This window comes from Hemicordylus capensis, chromosome 6 (genome assembly GCF_027244095.1).
Source record: "Hemicordylus capensis ecotype Gifberg chromosome 6, rHemCap1.1.pri, whole genome shotgun sequence".
NCBI lineage: Eukaryota > Metazoa > Chordata > Lepidosauria > Squamata > Cordylidae > Hemicordylus > Hemicordylus capensis.
Genome location: NC_069662.1, coordinates 89,306,814 through 89,329,772, shown reverse-complemented (window position 1 = coordinate 89,329,772; position 22,959 = coordinate 89,306,814). Strand labels below are relative to the sequence as shown.

The 22,959-nt window shown below is 42.1% G+C and overlaps 1 protein-coding gene across 3 annotated transcripts in view; it reads right to left on the bottom strand.

Annotated features, from left to right (window-relative positions):
* Positions 1-22,959, bottom strand: part of ELMO1 (engulfment and cell motility 1) — a 459,005-nt gene that overhangs the window by 420,530 nt on the left and 15,516 nt on the right. Inside the window, exon 1 of one of the 3 annotated variants that reach the window (XM_053260713.1) lies at positions 16,047-16,062. The exons of the other annotated variants lie outside the window; for them this stretch is intronic. The gene's annotated coding sequence lies outside the window, so the exon portion shown is untranslated. Of the gene's footprint in view, positions 1-16,046; positions 16,063-22,959 lie in introns of those variants that run through there. 3 annotated transcript variants of the gene reach the window in all.

Genomic DNA, 22,959 nt, shown 5'->3' with positions numbered 1-22,959 from the left:
GGGTTAAAACTGTTAAATCTGTGGGAGATCTAAAATCTATAAGTAAAAAGCTACAGAGTTAAAAAGGTTATTGTAGAATTAAAATTGAAAACCATAAAATTGTAAACAGTCCGTAGATTATAGGTGGGGCTCTGTGCTTTATCAGGTCTAGTTAGCATTTACTGGTGGTTGGAGTCTGGCAAATTTTGCATGACGTTGAGCAGAACTTAGCAACGTTGTGTTGTAGAGGGATTGCAGTTGCAAAGTAATATGGAGATGTAGCATTGACCAGGGCAGCTAGGTAACCTATTTATTTATTTATTTCATTTATAAACCGCCCCATCCAAAGGCTCTGGGTACAACAAATTTAGAAAGACATAAACACACACACCACTTAAGACACAGTGCTAAACAATATAAAAACAATTAAAAACCATTATATATAGGGCTTTTATGGGAGAATGGGGGCATTGCAGGAGTCTCTGTATAATGGGCAGTGAAGGAGGACATGCTCTGTGGTTTCGACTTGCCCGGTGTTGCAATCGCACAGGTGTTCTGAAAAAGAGATCTTCTTGTATCTTCCGTCTAGCACAGCCAAGGGGAGGGCACGAAAGCAGGCCAAAGTGAAGGGTCTTCTGTGATTGGAGACCTCAAGCTGTGTAAGGTAAACAACAGGTGTTGCAATGTATCTTGGACCTTCTAAGATAAGGAAGTTCAGAACCCTGCCTAGGTCAGCTTGACATCTATGTCCATTATGCCCTGTTTGAGAAGTGTTCTGGCCTGCTCATGGCCCATGGAGAAGAGGTGGGCAGGGCATAACCCAAGTGATACTATTTTCACCACCAGAGTTTGTTTCCAGGTGGACTGGTAAATGTCCTGTAGTGTTAGGGGGGCTAGGCCCATTGGAAGGAGGGATATTCTTAGCCAGTTGTTACGGACAGCCATACTCTGGCCTCCACTTTCACCAGGCCTGCCTCCAGTCGAACTAAAATCAATATTACCAGAATACTGGTCCTTTAAAAAAAAAAAAAACCAATAAAATTTGCAAAATTGAGTTGCAAAATATGTCCCACTATTCTCTTCTCATCCGTCCAGGTAATTTAAGATTAGGTAAATAGGTTTCTGTTAAGCAAACAAGGACAAGGAGAATATTAGGAGAAAGATTTGACACCTGGATAGGAAAGTAAGCCTTGTTGTACTTCCACACTTGAAAGTGAAGTGAGATTGACAGTTTCTGTCAAAACATCAGCAGCACATCTGCAAAAAAACTCCCATTGTTAAGGCAGATGCATGTTCCTTGGCATGGTGCCCTTGTCCTACCCACGGCAAACACACACACCTGACATTTAATGGGGAGGGGAAGCAGGAAAGAGAAATGAGCAAACCATGCGGTAGTGCAGTATATTCTCCAGTGTGTCCCCAAAGCTAAGCGATACAAAGAAATAAAAGAGGGAAAGATGACAATGATGTTTATATTAAGACAATGATGTTTATTTAAGGCAAATTTGAAGTGCTGTGTAATGCCTGGATTGCTGGCAAGAAAAGAGCATGCTCAGTCTATCTGCTTGTAGCCACTGCTCTCACCCTGACAGAGCAAGAAAAAATTATGGTCTAATCCTTCAGAAAAGCTTACCCAGTACTGAAATCTGACAGAGTAATGAAAGGTTATAGTCCAATACATCAAAACACATTGCCCATCAGAAAAGCTTGCTTCGGTATTGAAATGTGAATGGGTACTAGAAAAAACTGAAATCTGACCAAGTAATGAAAAATTATGATCCGGTCCCTCTGAAAACATTACTGAAAAATACTGAAATTAGACAGAGTAATAAGAAATTATGGTCCAGTACATCATAAAATGTTACCCATCAGAAAAGCTATCCCAGTATTGAAATGTGTATGGGTGCTGGGAAATTTCAGTTTAATCCATCATAAAAATATTACCCATCAGAAAAGCTTGCCCAATAAACTTTATTTTTTTATTTTTAAAAGAAATTCATTGGGGGCTTGTGCCCCATGGGTCACCCCCTAATGATACTCCTGAACTCTGGTGAAGAAATCTATATTGTGCCGAGTGTCCTGCTGAAAGGCTGAAAAAGGACCTGAGTGGGTTCAACCTGAAGCACAAGACAACCCAAAAGAACCCACCATCATCTAACAACCTGGATAATTAAGTATTTTTTAAAGTATGCACAGAAGATACAAATGCTATCGAAATTATAAATAGTGGAAATATACAGTACCTCTAAAAACCATTGGATGGGAAAATAGTATAGAAAAACATTTAATGGACACTTATAGCACATAAATATAGACAATATGTATAAAATAGTAGAAGTGCATAAGTAACATAAATATAAAACCACAAATTTATAGGATAAGAATTTAGAATCAGCCTTGCTGCCAAAATCCCCCAAATAGATATGCAAAGAATATCATGACTTGTGGATCAGTCTTCCATGAGTCAAACTTCACAGTGGCTGGAAATCCAGTATAACAAATTGAGGGAAAGTCCAATTGTCCTTAAGTCAGATGCTCATATGAAATTCAAATCCTGTGGGACATTGACCTCAGTCGCAAGCCACATAGGGGGGCTTTCCCCCCCTCCAGATGCATTTCGGCCTATAATAGGCCTCCCTCAGTGGCACTATTACAGGGATCCTTGTAGTTGCTAAGCATGCAACTACATGCTTGCTATGCTCTCATGTGGAGCCAGGTGTTTAATTTGCAGCCAATAAGATTTCAAACTATCTTATAAATTTGGATATTCTGCCATCATGGCCATTTACTTATGTCCTCCAGTTTCAAGGAGTGGTCTGCTGAGTGTCCTGCTTGCCAGAGGGCTGGGGACCCTTGCCCCTCGTGAGCTGGCAAGTGGATTTGTAGATTATGGAACTCCTTTTCCCTACCCCTTTTTCCTATCCCTAGCATTATTTGCAATGAAGACAGACTGCTGAGCTAAAATGGATAATGTGTAGTTTGGATAGTGAAAAGTAATGTTCCAGTTTAGACAAGTGCCTTCAGCCATGTTTGGACACAGTAGCTCCAGTGGGAATAGTAAGCTTAGAACATTGCTTTCATTTCCCCTAGTCAGCTGAAAAATATGTAGATATTTGGTCTGGTATAACATAGCGAGGTTGACTTTTGCACCATTCAACATTGGACAAACCAAAGACATTTACCATTAAAACCATGAAAGCTAAAATGTACACTTGCCACGCTGGCAAGATCAAAAGCAATACTAGCACAGATGGATTTAATAGAAATTTCTATTTTAAACAACAGCCTGGAGTTAAGCTATTGTTTTCCATCGCCTAACCCAAGTTTTTTCATTCATTCATTATCATTTTCAAATTAAGAAAAGAACAGAGAGCATTTGTTTTCTTGACTGGCCAGAAAGGTCATTTCTTCTCACCCACCCACCCCTTGATGTTTGGTGGCATTCCAAGTGAAAGGAACAAAGGGACACCCCACACGCCACTGGAAACAAAGCACTTCTTAGACAACAATTCAACATGACAGCTTCCTATAAGCAGCCCCAGAAAAACTGCACTCTCTCTCTCTTTTGTGAAAAGCAACGGACTATAGAATTACACCCATGCATACAATCAATAAGAAGCTGACAGACTATTGTAGAGATTATTGCTTCCACAGACCCATTCAGTAAAGGCTCATTTTGCCTATATCAAAAGCAAACTTAAGGAAGTTGAACCTGGTACTCGGATCAGTATGTTTGTTTCCACAATTAGCAGCAACAGTACTTCCAGTGTAACAGGTTTTGAGCTTGCCAGAACAAGCAAGCAAGACCAGGGACAATATTGTCTACTGAATAGGCACCTCCTCTTCTCAGTATGCAAAGGCCTTTGTGTGACCTTTTAACATGAAAGGTGTTACATGAAACTCTAGTCTACTGTTTAAGCTGAGAATGAATCTAATTACTTAAGATTTATGACATTCCCAGGAAAGATGCATGAGAAAAAGTTAACAGTATTCTTTTAAATAGTTTATGGCAAATGCAGTTATCAGATGGTGAAAGTCACCAAAGGCTACAACTCATCTAAAATTCAGTGCTTGGGGGTGGGGAACAAAAAGCAGGCTATAGAATATGCTCCTTAATGTAGGAAGATGGATCTCAAGATACACAGGCACTGGCTATGACAAGCAGCTTTTCTCTGAATCCACATTAGCCTTATTCTTGGGCATGAGGACATCTTGTGTTGGATGAAACCAAAGAGCTTTTTTTCTGACTATACACAACATAAACTATAGTTCAGGGGTTCCGAATTTTGGGTCCCCAGATGTTCTTGGACTACAACTCTCATTATCCCCAACCACAATGGCCTGTAGACTTCGACTCCCCAGAGAACAAAAGCCTCTCACTCAGCTGAAACACTTGGCAGATCATTAAAGCACACCCATAAACATTTTGGCTATGTGCCCACTTGGAAGTGGATCTCCACAGCAAATACCTCACACTGGGCTGAGGGGACTAATGAGAAGTTAGTTCCTCCTGGCCCAATACCCAACCTTCTCTTTAAAAAATAACAACCCCTGCCTCAGAAACAAGAACTTTTGAGAAGGATTCAGAGACACAGTAAAGGGGAACATCTCTCTCTTTTCCCTTCCCAAGGAGGGAACTAGAACCCTAGAGATGCACTCTGTGTTCCCCACCCCCACCGCAGCAGCCACCCATGTCCAGAGGTCATAGCTATAGACTACATACGTGGCATGCATAGGGTCACATGTTTAGTCCCTAACAGGTCTAGTTAAAAGATCTCAGGTACCAGGGTTGAAAAGGCCACTGTCTAAGACCTTGGAGAGTCACTGCCAGTCAGAAAAGTCAATAAGGGGAGACTGTCCTGTAGTCGGACTCTAGGCAGCTTCACACATCATGGTGGCAAGCAAGTAGAGTGCTGATAAGTGCACACTCCCGGCATGTGTCAGTACTTCTGCCTCTTTCTTTGTTTTCCAAACCCATGTTGGGTTGCCAATATCAGGTCCCCTCCACTATCTGACATTCTCCACTCAACTTCAAATGTTGGTTATGAATATCAGGTTGACAGAGGGGATCCAACATTGGTGGGTTTGGATGACACTGAAAGAAGCAGAAGTATCAGCGCATGCTGGGAATGTGTGCTCACTGGGAACTGGCAGTTTTCCCCTACTAACTTGCTCTATCCTATGAAAACAAGACAGCTTCACATTTTCAGTTCTATTTGCCTTTCCCAATATCTGGAGCAGTGAAAACTCTCTCTCTCTCTCTGTGGCCAAGTGCAGGGGTAGCAAGGAACTGTGGGTCCAATGGACCAGTGGTTCTGCGCCCCCTCCCCCTGCTCTCTTGTCCACATTTGGACGTTGGGGAGAGGGGCCTCTCTGCGTCAGTCAGACTGCAGAACATAAGAAAAGCCCTGCGGGATCAGGCCCAAGGCCTATCAAGTCCAGCATCCTGTTTCACACAGTGGCCCACAGATGCCTCTGGAAAGCCCACAGGCAAGAGCTAATGACCCTCTCTCCTACTGTTACTCCTCTGCAACTGGTATAGAGAGGCAGGGGAGCTGGCTGTGCGGGCTTCCTTCTTGACAGGACAGCCCACACAGCCAATCAGGCCTGCATGAGGGAGGAGCTTCCTCCCTCAATTCCGGTCCCATTGGGCCCAAACTGCAGGGCCAGCATTCAAACGTAACACTGGCACCGCAAAACCAGAGTTAAGGGTGGTGAAACTCCACTCTGTTCAGGGTGGAGTTTGGCGAAGGGAAACACAGGTCCCTTTTCACCCTTACCTCCAGTTTGACGAGTTTGGATGTGTGGCTTGAGAAGGGACCTTCAGTTTCCTCTTGTGTCTGAACTCAGTCTCATTCTCTCTGTGCAATAGCAATAGCAATAGCACTTACATTTATATACCGCTTTTTTAATAGCCGGAGCTCTCTAAGCGGTTTACAATGATTTAGCATATTGCCCCCAACATTCTGGGTACTCATTTTACCGACCTCGGAAGGATGGAAGGCTGAGTCAACCTCGAGCCCCTGGTCAGGATCGAACTTGTAACCTTCTGGTTACAGGGCGGCAGTTTTACCACTGCGCCACCAGGGGCAGACAGAGATGTAATGTCCCCCTTTGTACTAACTCTGGTTAGTGCAATGCACGCCCTCAATAAAAAAGGAATCAGCATCACAGCTGCCGCACCACTGATGGTTAATCTTTCTGATATAGTTTTTTTTCTTGTTGGTTTACCAATAGTAAAAAACACAAACATTTCATTTATTTTTAACAAATAGCAGGTCAACAGAAAAATACTTGGTTATTAAATGAGGGCAGAAGGCATTATTTTCTTGAAATGGAAAGAATTGCTAGGACAACATTTGAGATCCATTTCCCCCTATCTTTTCACTTTGCATTATGATTTCATCAGCAGGGTTGGGAAGCCTACTTTTTCTAGCAAATCCAACACAGCATAAAAGCTGACAAACCCATCGTACCAAGAGCACAGTTACAGCACAGAGGGGATTGACAGCTGGTCCTGTTCAAGACCATTAACGCAGCAGGGGCTTCTTATGTCAGGCAACAGAAGCAGCCTCTCTAGACAACAAACAGCAAAAGAATTCTCACTGTGCTAGAGGACTGTCAGCTTTTGGTCTTTGCAGTTTTATGGGCAGTTACTACTGGTTTTGACGTCAGTACTTGGAATCAAGCTCCTGTGATTCACAAGCATCCAGAGGTGCAGAGGTTGTATTCAGAAGTGCTTTTCAGAGCACAGGACAACTTTACATGTTTAGGGACAGATGTAGCAGGAGATTAAATGGGTTATTGCTCCAATTCTATTCAGATCAACACAAAAATGTTGCCATTGACATAAGTAGGAAGTAGATTGCATGTTGAGGGACTCATTAGTCACCACTGTCATTGAAGTCAACAACATACCAATCACCCATGGTGTGGCTACTCAGCAGGTTTTCCACTGGGGGTGGGGTAGAACCAGAGTATCACTGGAGACACACATTAACTAAAACACAAATATTTTTCACAGTACCAATTTCACCTGCAGCTGACTTCATAACTATCCCTGCTGATGAAAAATAGTTTATAAGTCCCAATGGTATAGTGGTATCTTCCAGGTCTGTGCATGTGCATATATAGATTATATAGATATAGAGACAGACAAGAAGCACCTTTCATAGTGGTGATTTTCTTTATATTAAGCAAGGGGGACACAACTGGCCCTATTTAATCCCAGCACAGTGATTGTCCCTAGTGTCTATCTTTGGGTTTCTTTTTAGAATTATTTCCACCCCCACTCCTCTACATGCTGCAACAAATGAGTAAACAATCAAGGAAACATGGTAAGGACTTTTTACAAACTTGTGAGAATTAATATTTATGCCATATAAATGCATATATATTTTCAGCTTGTAAATTTAAGTTTTATTTTGATGTACAAGAGCAATACAAAAAATTCCTGGGAGTCTTTATTGGTACATTTTTTTAAATCATGTAAAAATAAACCTTTTTGTTGGAAAGCAGAATAGAAGAAGAAAAAGAAGAAGCAGCAGCAGCCACTCAGAACAGAAACAACAGATGAAAGATGAAATAGTAAAAGTGTTCCTGGACTAAACCCATGTCGTTACGGTGGGGGAGGGGGGGAGGATGATGGGATGCAACCCCATTAGGAGGGGGAAATTCCCTCCATGTATAGAAAACTAGCGTTTTTCACAACCTTTCTTTCTTCCTTTTCATAAAAACTTTGCAAGCAAAGAAGTAGGAGGATTGTGCCAGCTGGCCTTTCATGCACTGAGGCAATGGTGAACACGGAGTTTCAAAGCCCATATAGTGGAACATGCACAGGCCATTTCCTTCAGTCCACCTCTGCCATCCATGAGATTTCAGTGGAGGAAGTTCTGTGCTAACTCAATGTTTTGCATTCAGAGAGTTTAATATGCCTTAGATTCGACCTCAGGATTGAGTGTCTGAGGCCTCAGAAGAACAGTAAGTAAGAATCACTCTCCGTATTACTTCTCTGTGTGTTAGACATTCTCGAATGGAGCCACCTTTGGACATATGAGCCCTCATCAGAAGTTGTACAGCCTAAACAAAAAGTTCACCACCTCAGTGAAAGGTAAGATATTCCCCCAATCATTGGCAAGCCAAAAAACCACCAGCAACAGAAGACAGCCTTCAGTTTCAAGATATTTAAAGCTGTTTTGCAAGTCCTCAGGTTTCCGGTCCAAAGTTGTCTAGTATTTACATACTGCTTCATTAAAATATTTCTGTTACAGCTGCTGAGAAGTCAGAAGCATCTTTTTAGTAATAGATTTATATAAACTGATAAAATATTATTTTTAAAATATCTAAATTGGTCATTTATTCCACTTTAAGCATATTTGTATATGGAAAAGCAATATACAAATGAAATTGACAATGACTGTGATTCCTCAGGTTCCATACAACACACACACACACACCCCACAGAGTCTGTTTCACCTCAACGTGTGATATTCCCTGGGCCAGCCAGCTTGAAGAAGTAATGACACAAGATCTGCTGGTAGCGTGTAGAGGAAACATGTGGAGTGCCTGTGAAAAGATGGCCGAAATGTAAGGGAGATGAGTTTTCTAGTATAGCCAGAGGTGTAGTTGCAAATTCAGCAGTGCAGGCATTCTCCATGACAGCCCCCACGGTCATGTCCACCCCAACAGCCAGAGAAGCCGAGAAATACTTCAGTTGGTTCAAAATGCAGTGGCTAGATTTGTCTTCAGAGTGTCTTGGAGAGACCATATTATGCCTGTTTTAAAGCAATTGCATTGCCTACCAATAGGTTTCCGAGTATGCTACAAAGTGCTAGTGATTACTTTTAAAGACTGGGTTAGGGATTGGGTTACCTAGGAGAGCACCTCCTTCTGCATGATCCCAACCGCACATTGAGACCGCACATTGAGAGAGGTCCATTTCTGTATGCCAACAGCTCGTCTGGCGGTGATTCGGGAGCGGGCCTTCTCTGTAGTCACTCCTAGGCTGTGGAATGCACTCCCCATAGACATTAATGGTTTAACATATTTGCCAGCCTTCAAAAAAGCCCTTAAGACACATTTTTTAAAGCCAGGCTTTTAGTAATCTCTGAATGTTTTAAATTTTTTAATTGCTGTTTTTAACCGTTTGTTTTATTTTCTTTCTTGTGTTTATTTTTGTGAACTGACTAGAGCCTTTGGAGTCAGGCAGTATATAATATAAAATTAATTAATTAATTAATATGCTGGTGCTCTGTTCCAGAGTGTCCCTTACTCCACTACACCCCTGAGTATAGCCTTCTTTTTGATAAACTGGTTTGGTATGCACAATTCCTTTTTTTTTTTTTTTAAGGGTAGCATTTCATAATGTGGTTTCCCAACTGCAGTCTGAAGTGGTCCAGATACTGTTACCACCTCATCTGTTTTATGTATGAACTAGGCCAAGATATTCCAGTAGAAGAAACAGAAGTTCAGTCACCTAGAACTCTTTCCTTGGATAGTAAGAAAAATCACAGACTCAAGAATTAAAGATAGTCTTTGCAGATATCTCAGAGTGTAATTGTGTGTGGAACTTCTAGAACACTAAAAGCTTCAAATTTGGAATGATGTGTGCAGTTCGTTTAAAACATGGAAACCCACAAAGAGTGGGTTGAAAAACTAAAAATAAAGGGAAAACCTTGAACGATCATGTGCCAGTTTTGTTTGCTTATTATCATTGTAAGGGGAACTAATAACAAAGCATCATCGAGGACTGTAAAAAGATGAAAAGGGTTAAGTATATTAAAAATATCAACAGAGAGTTTTCTCCATATTATTTCACAATTATCACGGGATTTACAGCAAATAATCCTTACAACAACTATAGAAGGAGAGGCTAGCATTATTTACATATAAGAGATTGGTGGTGGTTGTTTTGGCTGGGAACGTGTTGGTCTAAGGCTATCCAATGAATTCACAGCTGAGATAAGAACTGGAGACTTCCAAGCACACAGCTTCTGCCCTCTGGTCACTACATCAACAACAGCTTGTGAGTTAGGCAACAAAATTCCCCTGAAATTTTGTATGCGCAAATGAAGCCTCAATTCAGACCATGCCAAACCACAATTAAGAAAGCTTACCAATAGTTTGGTGAGATTTCTGTATTGCCAAACCATGAATTTCAATCTACCAGCAAACCAGAACAGATGGTTTGAAGTAGGTTGCACACCACAGTTTGGAAGTAACTATGGTTTCGTGCGATGTCTGAATTAACAAACCATAACTACAGTTGCTGCTCTGTGGTGATGGTGTTAAGTATGCTTCCTGGAATCTACCCTCAGTAGATTGCTCTGATCCTAGTTTAAGAGCACACCACTCCTTCAAGGTAGGCTGCCACCAGTTGAAGCTATGTCTGAACCTGGTCAGTGGCTCTAGAACTATCTGGTTTGGGACATACTGGCACTGTACAACGAAACTCTGAAGAACCCAGTTCTAGACAAACAGTGTAATTCTAAAAACAAGCATTCAGTAGCACTTATGAGTGAATGGGAATAAAAAAATATGCACAGGATATAAATATGCACATATTAGAATGATTTGGCTAAATAAATAAATATCCATCCACCCACCCTTTTTTAAAAAATTCTCTCAAACGAGTTGTATTGTTCTGTTTCTGTTATGGGTCATTGACCGTAATAAAGATTCATTCATATGCACAGGAATACAAAAACATTAACACCAAGTTTTACCTTAGTTCAACAACTGGGTGGGTTCCTAACTGAGAAACCATTCATCTCTGCAGCATCTCCCTTTGGACACCAGTAGCAGATCAGAAATGGTGACTAATTATTAGGGTAATATCCAAATGTATAGGAACCACAGACTGCTCCACACTACTAGGGATAGGCAGCTCTCGGATCCAAGGAGAAGAGCCAGTGTATCTCCGATGTAACACTGGTCTTGGGCCAATCTGGCTTTAAGGTATTCCCTCAAAGCTAGAGGTCCCTCTTCCTACTTGGATCTGAACTTACATGATTCCGTTTCTGCTAGTTACCTATTATGAAAAAAGGATTAAGACTGTACCTTGATGGTTGAGGCCACTGAATAGCAAGAGATAAGTGGCCCGTATTCTGTAACAAAAGTGAGAACTATCCCCAGAGGGCATGGAAAGTTCAGGTACACTTGAAATGAAGTGGGGGTCTGGGTTCTGTTTCACTCTATTTCTCAGTACCACTATATTTAGATACAGTACTGCTAAGCAAATACAAAATGAAAGCAGCCAAACTATTCTGAAACATGGTTTGCCTGATTGTTTGGAAGCTCAGACTATGATTTGGATTCTAAACTAAACCACAGTTTGGATTCTAAACTATGGTTAGTGCAAGCCATTATGTCTGCATTGAGTTGTAGACTGCATTTTGAAAATCTTTTGGGATAATCATGATAGAATTGAGAAAATTAAAGAAAAGAAAAGAAAAATTACAAGCTTTTGCTGAATGCTATTTACTGCAGCCAGTTTATTTCCAAAAAATGTTGATGTTTTAATGATTTAGAAAGGCTGAAACAGGTGTGTAATATAGAGATGCTCAGTCAGTTATTATCAAGCTTCTGGTATTTTAGACCTTGATGCTGGAAAAACTGCAGACCGTATACTGTACAGAAATTTTCATTATCTCTATTCATCAGCAACCTCTGTAATTATTTTTCAAGTAAAGCAATATAAACTCATACAGGCTAAAAAAGTCTCACATATCCTCTTGTTCTGCAGAGCCCCATTGTTTAAATGCAAGTTGAATCATTTATAAAAATTTAATTTCATCCATGTCCCTCATATCCACATTTCATCAACATGTTCATAATACTTAGCATTTGTAAAATGCTCTAGAGCAGGGGTGTATTTTGGCGCTCTAGCTATTGCTGGCCTACAACTCCCATCATCTCCAGCAAAGAGGCCAGCAGCAAGAGATAATTGGAGTTGCAGCCAATGGCAGCTGGAGGTCCACAATTTGAGACCCCTGCTTTAGAGCATTCAAAGTGCTCCATATGTATTTGCTCAGAAATTTTTCAACAATCCTATAAGGCAGATCAGTATTACCCTCATGTTACAGATTGTTGGCTGAGGGATAAGGCTGCCCAAGGCCACCGGAGTTCATGGCTGAGGTGGCATTTGAACAAGGGACTTCACAACTCAGTCCCATTGCCACTAACTTTTTTTGTTCTCCAAAGGTTCAGAAATTTTGAGGGATCCAACAGATCACATAGTCCCACTCCCTTTGCCCCTAAAAAACCTGCATGCGTGGTTAAAATTAGTCCAAAACCAAGATAGTTTCTTCTCCATGGCAATATGCTCCAAGGCACAATTTGACCTCCAGTCATACTGAAACCAAACTATAGTCTACCTTCTGTTGTCTTACTTTGTTTTCACATAAAACTGCTCATTTACTGGGTTCAAGAGTCCTCTTTTTTCATCACAGAAAAATAACTGGCTTGATTGAGGGAAACAGTGGTAGGAACAGTGGTCAAGCAGCAATTAAATAAAAACTCTTTGCCATCCAATCCCACCTTCCACAATTTTCCTCCCAAAATGTCTTCACCATCAATGCCACCACACCACAGGCATCCCTCACCCAGAGCTACAGCTTTTACCTCTCTCACACCATCCAATTCTCCTTCTGCAACAGCTTCCCCTCCAACCCTGCCAGCCTAAACATGTCCATCACCCAAGTCTTCCAAAGCCACCACCACAGGAAAATGTCAAGTGCAGCACTCCAGTGCACCACACTCTTCGATAACAATGTTGCTAATTTAAAAGGGAATGGTGGAAAAGGCTGCTGCCGAGACATTGCCAGGAGCCACCAGAGCCGGAACCAGTGACCCTTTACTCCGTATGCGGCTGCCCAGGGTTGCACGCCAACATAACCGCAAAATGGAACATCTTCCCAGACTGGCTCTGCCCACCCATATCACCCACTGATTCCTCCCAGTAGGGGTGTGCCAGTTCATGACCTAATTCGTTAGAAATGGGTGGCAGTTCGTTTCATGCCTAGAATTGAGTTGAACCAATTCAAACTGGTATGACCAGCTGTAGTGCTTGCAAAGGGGAATCCAGTAAGGATTCCCCTTTATAAGCATCAGGGGAACCACAGGAGGTTGAAAAAGGGTGGCGAGCAGTTGGTTACCTTACACATCATGGTGGTGGGGCTCCTCAGCGGTGGCTCTCCTAGGCCCTGCTAGTGCTCCCACCCATCAGCGCGGGTCGGTGCGGGTCGGTGTGGCCCCAGTTCAGGCCTCCACACAAGCATGGAGGCCTGAACATGGCCTCGGGAGCCGCCATCAGCCCGCTGCCACCAAGGAGCTGCACCACTGCCACGGCATGCAAGATAACCTCCCAGCTGCCTGGCCAGCCTTTTTCAACTCCATAGGATGTCCCTGATGCTTGTAAAGGGAAATCCTTACCGGATTCCCCTTTGCCAACACTAGAAAAGGTCCAACACACCGAACTGGTTCAATCCGAACTGGTCCCAGTTCATCTTGAACTCAGACCAGCCCCTCTTTTAGGAGGGTCAATCCAGTTCAAGCTCAAACTGATCAAGCCAGGCCTGTTCGAATTGTACCCAGATCGAGCACGAACTGGTTCACTCACCACTACCTCCCAGGAAGAAGAGCTATATTTGTCATATTTTTATACCACCCAATATGTGCATTTCTAGGTGGTGTACAAAATTTAAAGCAACATAAAACAGAATAAAAAGTTAAAATTTCACAAACTAAAGCAAACAATCTCATTAGATAAAAACAAATTAAACAGTTTAAAATTAACTTTGTTTAAAAGTCTGAGAAAACAGGTGCGTCTTGAGGGTCTCCCTAAGAACAAAAAGAGAAGGAGTTACTCTTATTTCAACTGTGAGCATATTCCAAAGCCCTGGAGTAGCCACAGAGAAGGCCTGGTCCCAAGTTGCCACCAAACAAGACAGTAGTAACCATAACCGGATCTCTGCAGAAGACCTTAATAGGTGAGAGGGTTCATGACAAAGTAGGCACTCTCTTAAATACCCTGGACCCAAGCCATTCAGGGCTTTATAGGTAATAACCAGCACTTTGTATTTTGCTCAGAAACATATCTACAGCCAGTGCAGTTCTTTTAAAAATCAGTGCTATATGGTCCCTTCAGGTTGTCCCAGAAACCAGTCTGGCTGTTGCATTCTGTACCAATTGTGGTTTCCCGACTACATAAAAAGGCAGCCCCATGTAGTGTGTGTTACAGTAGTCATGCCTAAAGGATACCAGCATATGCACCACTGTTTTAAGGTCATTTACCCCCAGAAATGGACGTAGCTGATGTATCAGCTGAAGCTGATAAAAAGCGCTCCTGGCCACTGCCTCAACCTGAGAAACCAGATAGAGTCTGGGATCCAGGATTACTCCCAAGCTACTCACCTGATCTTTCAGGGGGAGTGTAACCTCATCCAAAACAGTCAGATCCCCATCTTATTTAAATTCCACTTCAGTTTGTTACCCCCTCATCCAGCCCATTACCACCTCCAGGCAGGCATTTAGGGAGGCTATGTCAGTTCCTGATGAGGTCAATATGGAGAAATAGCTCTGGATGTCATCAACATATTAGAACCTTCATGCACCAAACCCCCTGATTATTTCTCCCAACAGTTTCATGTAGGTGTTAAAGAGCATTGGAGACAGTATGGACCCTTGTGGAACTCCATACTCTTTCTCTTTGCAGAGCAGCAACCTCCAAGCGATATCATTTGAAATCTATCAGAGAGACAGGAACAGAAACACTGAAAAATAGTGCTACCCAATCACATCCTCTTCAGGCAATCAAGAAGAATATAATGGTCAATTGTATCAAAAGCCAATGAGAGATCCAAAAGCATCATCACTCCCTCTGTCAATATCCAATTGGAAATCATCCATCAGGCCGATCAAGGCAGTCTCAAACCCATAGCCCACTCAAAAGCCGGTTTGAAATGGGTCTAAATAATATGTATCATCCAACTCTGCCTGAAGCTGATAGGTCACCACTCACGCAATCACCTTGCCCAACCATGGAAGTTCTGTAAACTGTTCTGTAATGAGCTAACTCTGAGGGATCCAATGCAGGGATCCATCCAATTATATTATATTTACCTGACCTTCTCCGATAAAACCATTACCAGATGAAATAAACCAAGTTGGGCAAGGATCAAGCGATCAGGCTGTAGGATACATAGTCCGAAGCAGTTTGTCCACATCCTCGGGAGCCACAAACTGAAAGAGATCCAATCTAATCCTATAACCGGAGTTGCTGCACACCTCCACAACAGACCCTAAAATCCAGTTCGGCCTGAATACAAGAAATATTATCCACAAAAAAGTCATTGAAGATGCCACAGCAAGTGACTGATGGTTCCAAGTTCAAATGCACGATCCTAGACAACTCCGCTGGATGTAAGTTTGTGGAAGCAATGTGGGCAGAAAAGAACCGCTTCTTTGCCACCCACATTGCCAAAGTATAGATTTTCAACCGTGCTCTTTGTTGTGATCTGTCAGATTCACTCCAAGTCTTCCTCCACTTGTGCTCTAGTCTACCTCGCCGCTTCAGCTCACATAGTTCATCTGAATACCATGGGGCTGACTAGCAGGTTGAAGAGGTTGCTTAGGAGCTGTTGTGTTCATGTTTGCACCAGAGCATCAACAGCAATGTTCCTTCTAGCACCTTTAAACAAACACTACTTCCTGTTGGAAACTTCTGGACGGGCTACAAAGTGACAGAACAATCAATCCCCTTTATTGTCTGCAGGATCAGAAAGCCTACAGCCAGAATTTTTGAACCAGGTTATTCAACTAATCCAACCAATCCTACACTTTTAACAAAACAGATTTAAAAGTAAACCACATGATACACCCCCACCCCCACTTTTCCACAATGCTAATAACAATCCCAAATACAAATGTTACCAGTTCTGGAAATCAAAGATGGGTACCCTTCCACAAGTGCAGAAACCATTAAATACAACAGCCAATGCATCAGCTCTTAAAGGTTCCACTCTCCACACACACAAAAGAAGAAGAAAAGGTCCCCAGTTCAAAACTACCTCAACCAAGTCACATCAGGCACTTATTGGCTCTGAGCTAGGAAAAAGCACCTGCTCCTCCCCTGCATGCCTTTCAAGTATGCTGCTGTGAAACATGCAGACCTAGAGACAGCAGCACTCCTCCTGCAACTCTATTGCTGTAGAAAGCAGGGCTGCTGCAGGCAAATACTTCAAATTTCTCATGTTTCATTCACAGCGTAATCCTGCTTGCCTTCAGATAGCGATACAACAAAAGCCACTGTCAGCAGCAAAGAGATAATGAATGTTTTTGTCAGGACTACTGAAAAGCATCTTGTACTATGCAAACATTTCAGCAATAAGAAGCCTGTATCCGCCCCACCCCTCAAACATATTGTTACTTCAGTAACAACTGGTCTAAAATCGGCTTGTTGAACAACAACAATTCCTCTTCAACATATTAATTAGACGGCTGGATATAAGTTTCTAGCCTGACCAACTAAGTGCATAAGTGACTGGTATAGATTTTAGCACCAGCTCTTTGACACATGGTTAACAAATTCAAAGCCAGCCATAGGAACATGCGTTTCCTCCCCGCAGCAAAATCCTACTCTCAGTGACAGAGCTAAGCAGTTTATCAGCACCAAGATTAAATGGTTAATGTTAACCAGAATGCCCATTTAATCCGTTTGAAGTCGGTAGCAGAATTACATCTGCACCAGCCCATACATGGCGCAGATAGGACTGTGCAAATATTCAGCTCCAAATAACCAAAGCTGAATCATCTGCTCAGCAGTAACTGTTTCCAGCACTCACCTGTGTGCACAGCTGTGCTTTTTCTAGTGCTAGTGGAGCCCCTGTTGAGCCCCAGAAATGTCTGGGGAGGCACACGGGGAGCACTGGGAAGTGGAGGCCTTTCGCAATGCTTCCCCATACAGGGAAAGTGCAAGTGAGAAGTCAAAACAGTCACCTCCATGCAGCACCAGGGCAGTTCTGAGGATTATTCGGCATAAGATATTTGGCTCTCAGTCTCACCTCATCTGAATCATAGCTTCACATTTTCTAAACGTTCTGCTGTCAGTTCACACTCTGATCTCTTATCAGGCCCTTCTCACCACCTGTTCACCTTTCCTGTCCATCCAACTCAGACTGTATTCAAATATGGGGAATATTTGCAAATACCTATGAATCTGTACACCAGAATGAAAAATCTGTGTCAGAAAATGCCCCTAGATTTTACTTTTGTGGATGGCATGCTACATAAAGATAAAATCGGAGCAAAAGGAATATACATTTTCAGATGTCAAAAAAACCTGACATCTTTAAAAGAAACTGAAGAACAAAATGTCTTAATTGCTACTAAACTGGCAAGATATGACAAGAGGCAATGAGTTTAAGTCACAGGAAGATCAACAGTCAGGAAGACATGTATAACCGTTTCCAAGAAAAGTCAGGTAGCAGACAAAGTTGATTCAAAGAGTCAGGTGCAAGGTATATTGAATCCAATGAATGATTCAGTTCTATCTCAATATCCCACCCCTCCTCTACGGAGCTCAGAGCAACATGTACAGCTATCGACGTTTTATTGTCACAGCCACCTTTTAAAGCAGGCTAGACAATCATGACTAGCCCAAAATCATGCAGCAAATTTAAAGGGCAAGTAGAGATTTAAACCCAAGTCTACCCACTACACTACACTGGCTGACATCCTAATTAAGCACTGGCAGAAGGACAGTGTGTGAAGTCTGGAGCTTGCATTCCAGAATAGTGTTGTGCAACCACAAGCATGCCTGTGCAACAGTTGTACAACCGGCAACATGCCTCATTTGTTTTAAAGTGGACTTTTGCACAAGAGCTCTATAGCGCAACAGCATAATTCCACAAATAGCTGGGTTTTAGCACAGCTATGTGATCTTCTTGTACTAGTGAGACTTTGTTACACAAGTGCTTTGTTAGGATGCCAGCCACTGACTGCAGCTGAGTATCATCTCTTTCACATTCAGACCCAGTCCTGAAATGACAAACAGGAATATGCACACCAGCACTTTAGATAGAGTATGAATGAATTTTTCACATTGTCTCTTCAGGTAGGTAAAAATAAGTGGCATAAAAGGAAACAAAGAGAAACACAATGGAGGCCTCACCAAAGCACTCTCCTAAGATGCTCAAGGTTTTAAAACAGAGTAACTCGGAGTTCCAAGGAATTTATTTAACAATTTCCAGGCAAGTAATATGTGTCATCCAAAAAGAAATGCAAGAGACTATTTTACATTTTGTCTTGGGAAGGGGAAAGTGAGCCAGAAACACACATTTTTAATAGAAACGATGAATAACCCTAGGCACCTCTTGTAACACCTCCTAATAAGTGATATTTTGACTCGTACCCCTGTTACAGTTCATAGTGACCCATCACTTTAGGTCATCTAATATGAATGTTCAAATTAGATGAAAGATCTACGGTGCTGGGTTGTCATGATCTACAAGATGGGTAAGAAACATCACTTATTAGAAGGTGTTTGCAGGAGGTGCCTAGATTAATGGAATCTTTGAAGGAACATGAACTCCAAACTATACTGTAAAGAAAAGTAAAGTAGTCCCCAACTGACCGGTTAAAATTGGTGACACTTGGTAATTTTCCAATATGGTTTGGGATACAAACTGAGTCCTGTATTATGGTTGAAAGGGACAATATTAAGATGCTGCACAAGCACAGATCAATTTTCTCCAAAAGTTGTTCCTTCTGAGAGTGACATGCTCTCCTGAAACAGATCTATTCTATTAAACTTTTTAATTTAGCCAGAAACATGTTTTTATTGCCAGATGTTTGATCTTTAGACCACTGTAAGCCAGACTTCTAGAACTGGATAGGTTTTGCCTTCATTTAAAACAACTGACTGGAGCTTTTATATTGTCTTTTTTCTAATTGCTGTTTTGTTTTCTTCATGCTTGTTGTAAGCTGCTTTGTGGATAATGCTGAAAAGCAGGGTTAAAAATCAGAAATAGGTAGGATGAGGTGGGGGGGGGGGGGGAGAGAGAACAGCCAAAGTGATCAACAGGAACATGAGATGGGGTCAGTAAGTTAGAAGCAAAAGGAACCATTATTTATTTATCATGATGCATCAATTATGGTCCTTTCAGATTACAAAGCACATTGTAGGCCTTATATTCATTTGCTTTCACAGCAACCCAGATCATAATTATTGCTTTATTTTCCAGTCTGATAGAGTTCTGGAGAACTTGAAAACTTATTATTTTTAAAAATCACTATTGTATCTTATTTTGCTTTGTCCTAAAAAAAAGAAAAGAAAAAAGGATGACCTGATTGTGGCTTTGATATTTCCATAATCGACAAACTGGCCTACCTATAATTTGATTTAATGAAAATGTTAATTCACAGGAAATCCATTATTATATTATGCTCTTGTAGATTTATAGAATTTAAATGCTTCCAAGTAGAAATAAGAGAGATCGTTCCTTCAATAAAACAGTTTACCAGTATTTCAGAAGGGCTCTTGTGCACCTTCTTCCTGCTCACAATGAAGCGGTTTCCCAAGGATTCATCACGGTAGGTCAATTAGGTCCAACAACCGTATGCATCAAATTAAGGGAAAGTGAACAGGAGACAGTCAGTCTTTACAATGCATGTATTATAGGGAATACCATAATTACAGAGACAGGGAGAAGATGATGTTGTCATCCTAAAAAATAATCAGGATGTAGAATCAAATGTGATTCTGGATTTAATAGCAACAAATGTGTAAACTTTTTGCAAATAGGTTAGAATAATTAGTATATTATTACCTTTCCTAAGCTCTGAGGATACGACACACACATGCTAAAAGTTCAATAGATAAATGTGTTATAAAAGCCAGTTGTTGGCTTCATGCCTAAAAATTAAAATATTGCCATGAAATTCAATTAGATCCTCTCTGCCCAAAAGAAGATCTGACCACTCAACACCTGACCGCTCCCCAGCTGGCTAGTGCCACTGCTGGATCCTCATACAGCTCCTCCCATATTTACTTTGCTTGCCATGGAGCTCATGATAGGATTAGCTGATTTGCAGTAGTCACTGGACAACTGGCCAGGCCACATATGGCCCGGTTCAGATGTAACACAGAGCTAGGATTGAATCCTGGCTCTGTGCATTACTACCTAACCGCAGGCATTCATGTTCCATCCCTTCACACAGGGTGGCCCTTCCATGAGGCAGCAAATTGGAACTCCAGCAAGATGATACACGTTGATAAATAAATCAATAAGATAAATAAATAAAATAAATAAGATGCCCTCCCCCCACCCTGCTTGCTTTATTTGTAAAAGGAAAAAGGCGAGGAATGCCCTCCCCTGCTAACTAGGCAAAGAGGCACCCTGTGGTGATTCTCTTTATTTAGCAGGGGGGGGAGTAACTGGCCCTATCCACCCCCAGCACAGTACCTCCAGTGACTGTTGCTGATGTCTGTCTTAAGTTTCTTTTTAGAATGTGAGCCCTTTGGGGACAGGGAGCCATCTTATTTGTTTGTTATTTCTCTTTGTAAACCGCCCTGAGCCATTTTTGGAAGGGCAGTATAGAAATCGAATTATTATTATTATTATTATTATTATTATTATTATTATTAGTGCTGCATGGGGGGACACATTTAGCATCCTCCCTCAGGTGTACAAAGGTCATAAGCACCTACTGATTCTACACAATGATGATTTGGTGTTTTGTGTGAACCAGCCAAGGAGCAGTGACTAATCATGGCACTTTAGCACATGTCCACACTGCAAGAGGGGGAATGGAATAAACAAAGCTGATGCTACCACGGGCTGACGGGGGATTCAGGAACCCCGTCTTTGGGCTTGGGCTGAAAAGAGAATGCAATTTCATCTGTAATTAAAGGCTTTTCTTTCTTAAGCTTTTTCTTCCCTTGTTGTAGTACTGTCCCTCTTGTGGAAATTCTAATCCTGACTTCAGGGGGCCCTACTCAGAGTGAATAGGCAGTATCTTTCCCCACCCAAATGCTTCAAGCCACATTCTTCACTATGGGGCCATATACAGCAATTTATAAGTTCTAACCTTATAATAGCTTATACTGAGCTATTCTGTAAGGGTGGTCTAGAAATTGAACCAACAACAACAACAACGCACAGCAATCAACAATTAAATGGGCACAAGTACTGCTTACACATACCAAAGAAACAAATTAGGGGTGTGCAATAACTGTGGTTGAAGCACTGGTTCAGTGCGGGGAAGAAAAAGGAGAGCAGGTCCTTACCTGCTCTCCGCCGCCCCTTGCAGCCTCCTGCTGGGGTGGTGCTTGGCCCAAGTACCTCCACACAGTGCCAGCATGCACATAGCGTCTGTTCATGCGTGGACACCATTTGCGTGGTCAGCAACACTATGCAACATACTGGTGCCGCACAGGGTTACTTGGGCAGAGCTCCGTCCCAGCAGGAAGCTGCATGGGACAGCGAAAAGCAGGTAAGGACTTGCTCTACTCTTTCTTAAAGCTTCCACTCCCCATGCCAAACCGGTGCTCGAACAGCGATTCATGCACACCTCTATTACAAATCCCTTTGCTGCAAAGAAAATGTGGCTGTCCTATATTTTGTTCTAATACTGGTACACAGTTATAGTTAAATATAATTGCTGCAATTAATATTCTTAAAGTTTGCTGGTCTGTAATTTAATATTGAAAACACTGAAGAGCAGCATACCCTCTAAGGTATGTGCATGTGCATACACATACACATTTTTATGCCCACTCTGCTAATTTTAGATCCCACTCAGGTTGAATCAGGAAGGCCCCACTCTGAATGAATGTGCACACACACTGTCTTGATCTTGCTGCCCAGAATAAAGCTCATTCCACACACACACACACGGAAAATATTTAGATGGAATTCTGCAGAAGAGCAGATTTTTGGACATTGCTGCGTTTGTCCATGACAATCCACCAAAAGTCTATCTGCACACCTGCTAATGTCTGAAATAGTGCCCTCAAATCTCTGCCTGTCTTCTCTGTTTGGATCCTGGAAACATATATTGTATACCAGTGGCCAGTTCTCCTATTTATGTGCTACAGCTTCTGCAAACTCCTTCCTCTGGAGCTCCCTGTCTTTGTCTTGCCCTTGTCCAATCATACTGCACTCTCAACTCCCACTCATCCCCATTCTTATTTTTCTGTGTCAACTTACTTCTTCTGCTCCATCCACAAGTCCAAGTTTGCCACATTTCTAAAGTTTAGAACAGTTAAAGTTTGCCAGTTCTAAGCAACTGAAAGCAGAGCCCTGCATAACAGGAAGTATTGAGCAACCATAACTGTAGGTGTAACACTATGGCTCTGCTTCATAGCAGATAACAAATTGGAACTGAATCCAAGCAAGACAGAGGTGCACACTGTGGGGGATCAAAATTTAGGGGATGAGAGATCTTCATTTGCTGGATGAGGTTACACTCCCCCAGAAGGAACAGGTATGTAGCTTGAGAGTGCTTTTGGATCCAGGCCTCACCATAGTATCTCAGGTGGAAGCTATGGCCAGGAGCACTTTCTATCAGCTTCGGCTGATCGACAGCTGCGTCCATTCCTTGAAAAGAACGATCTCAAAACAGTGGTGCATCAGCTGGTAACCCCCAAGCTCGACTACTGCAATGCGCTCTACATGGGGCTGCCTTTGTACGTAGTTCGGAAACTTCAGTTAGTTCAAAATGAGGCAGCCAGATTGGTCTATGGGGTAGCCCAGAGAGACCATATTATGCCTGTCTTAAAACAGCTGCACTGGCTGCAAATATGTTTCCGGGCGAAATACAAAGTGCTGGTTATTACCTTTAAAGCTCTGAACGGCTTGGGTCCAGGTTACCTTAGAGAGAGCCTTCTTCAGTATGATCCCCATCGCTCATTGAGGTCATCTGGAGAGATCCATCTCCAGTTACCACCGGTACATCTGGTAGCAACTCGGAACCGGGCCT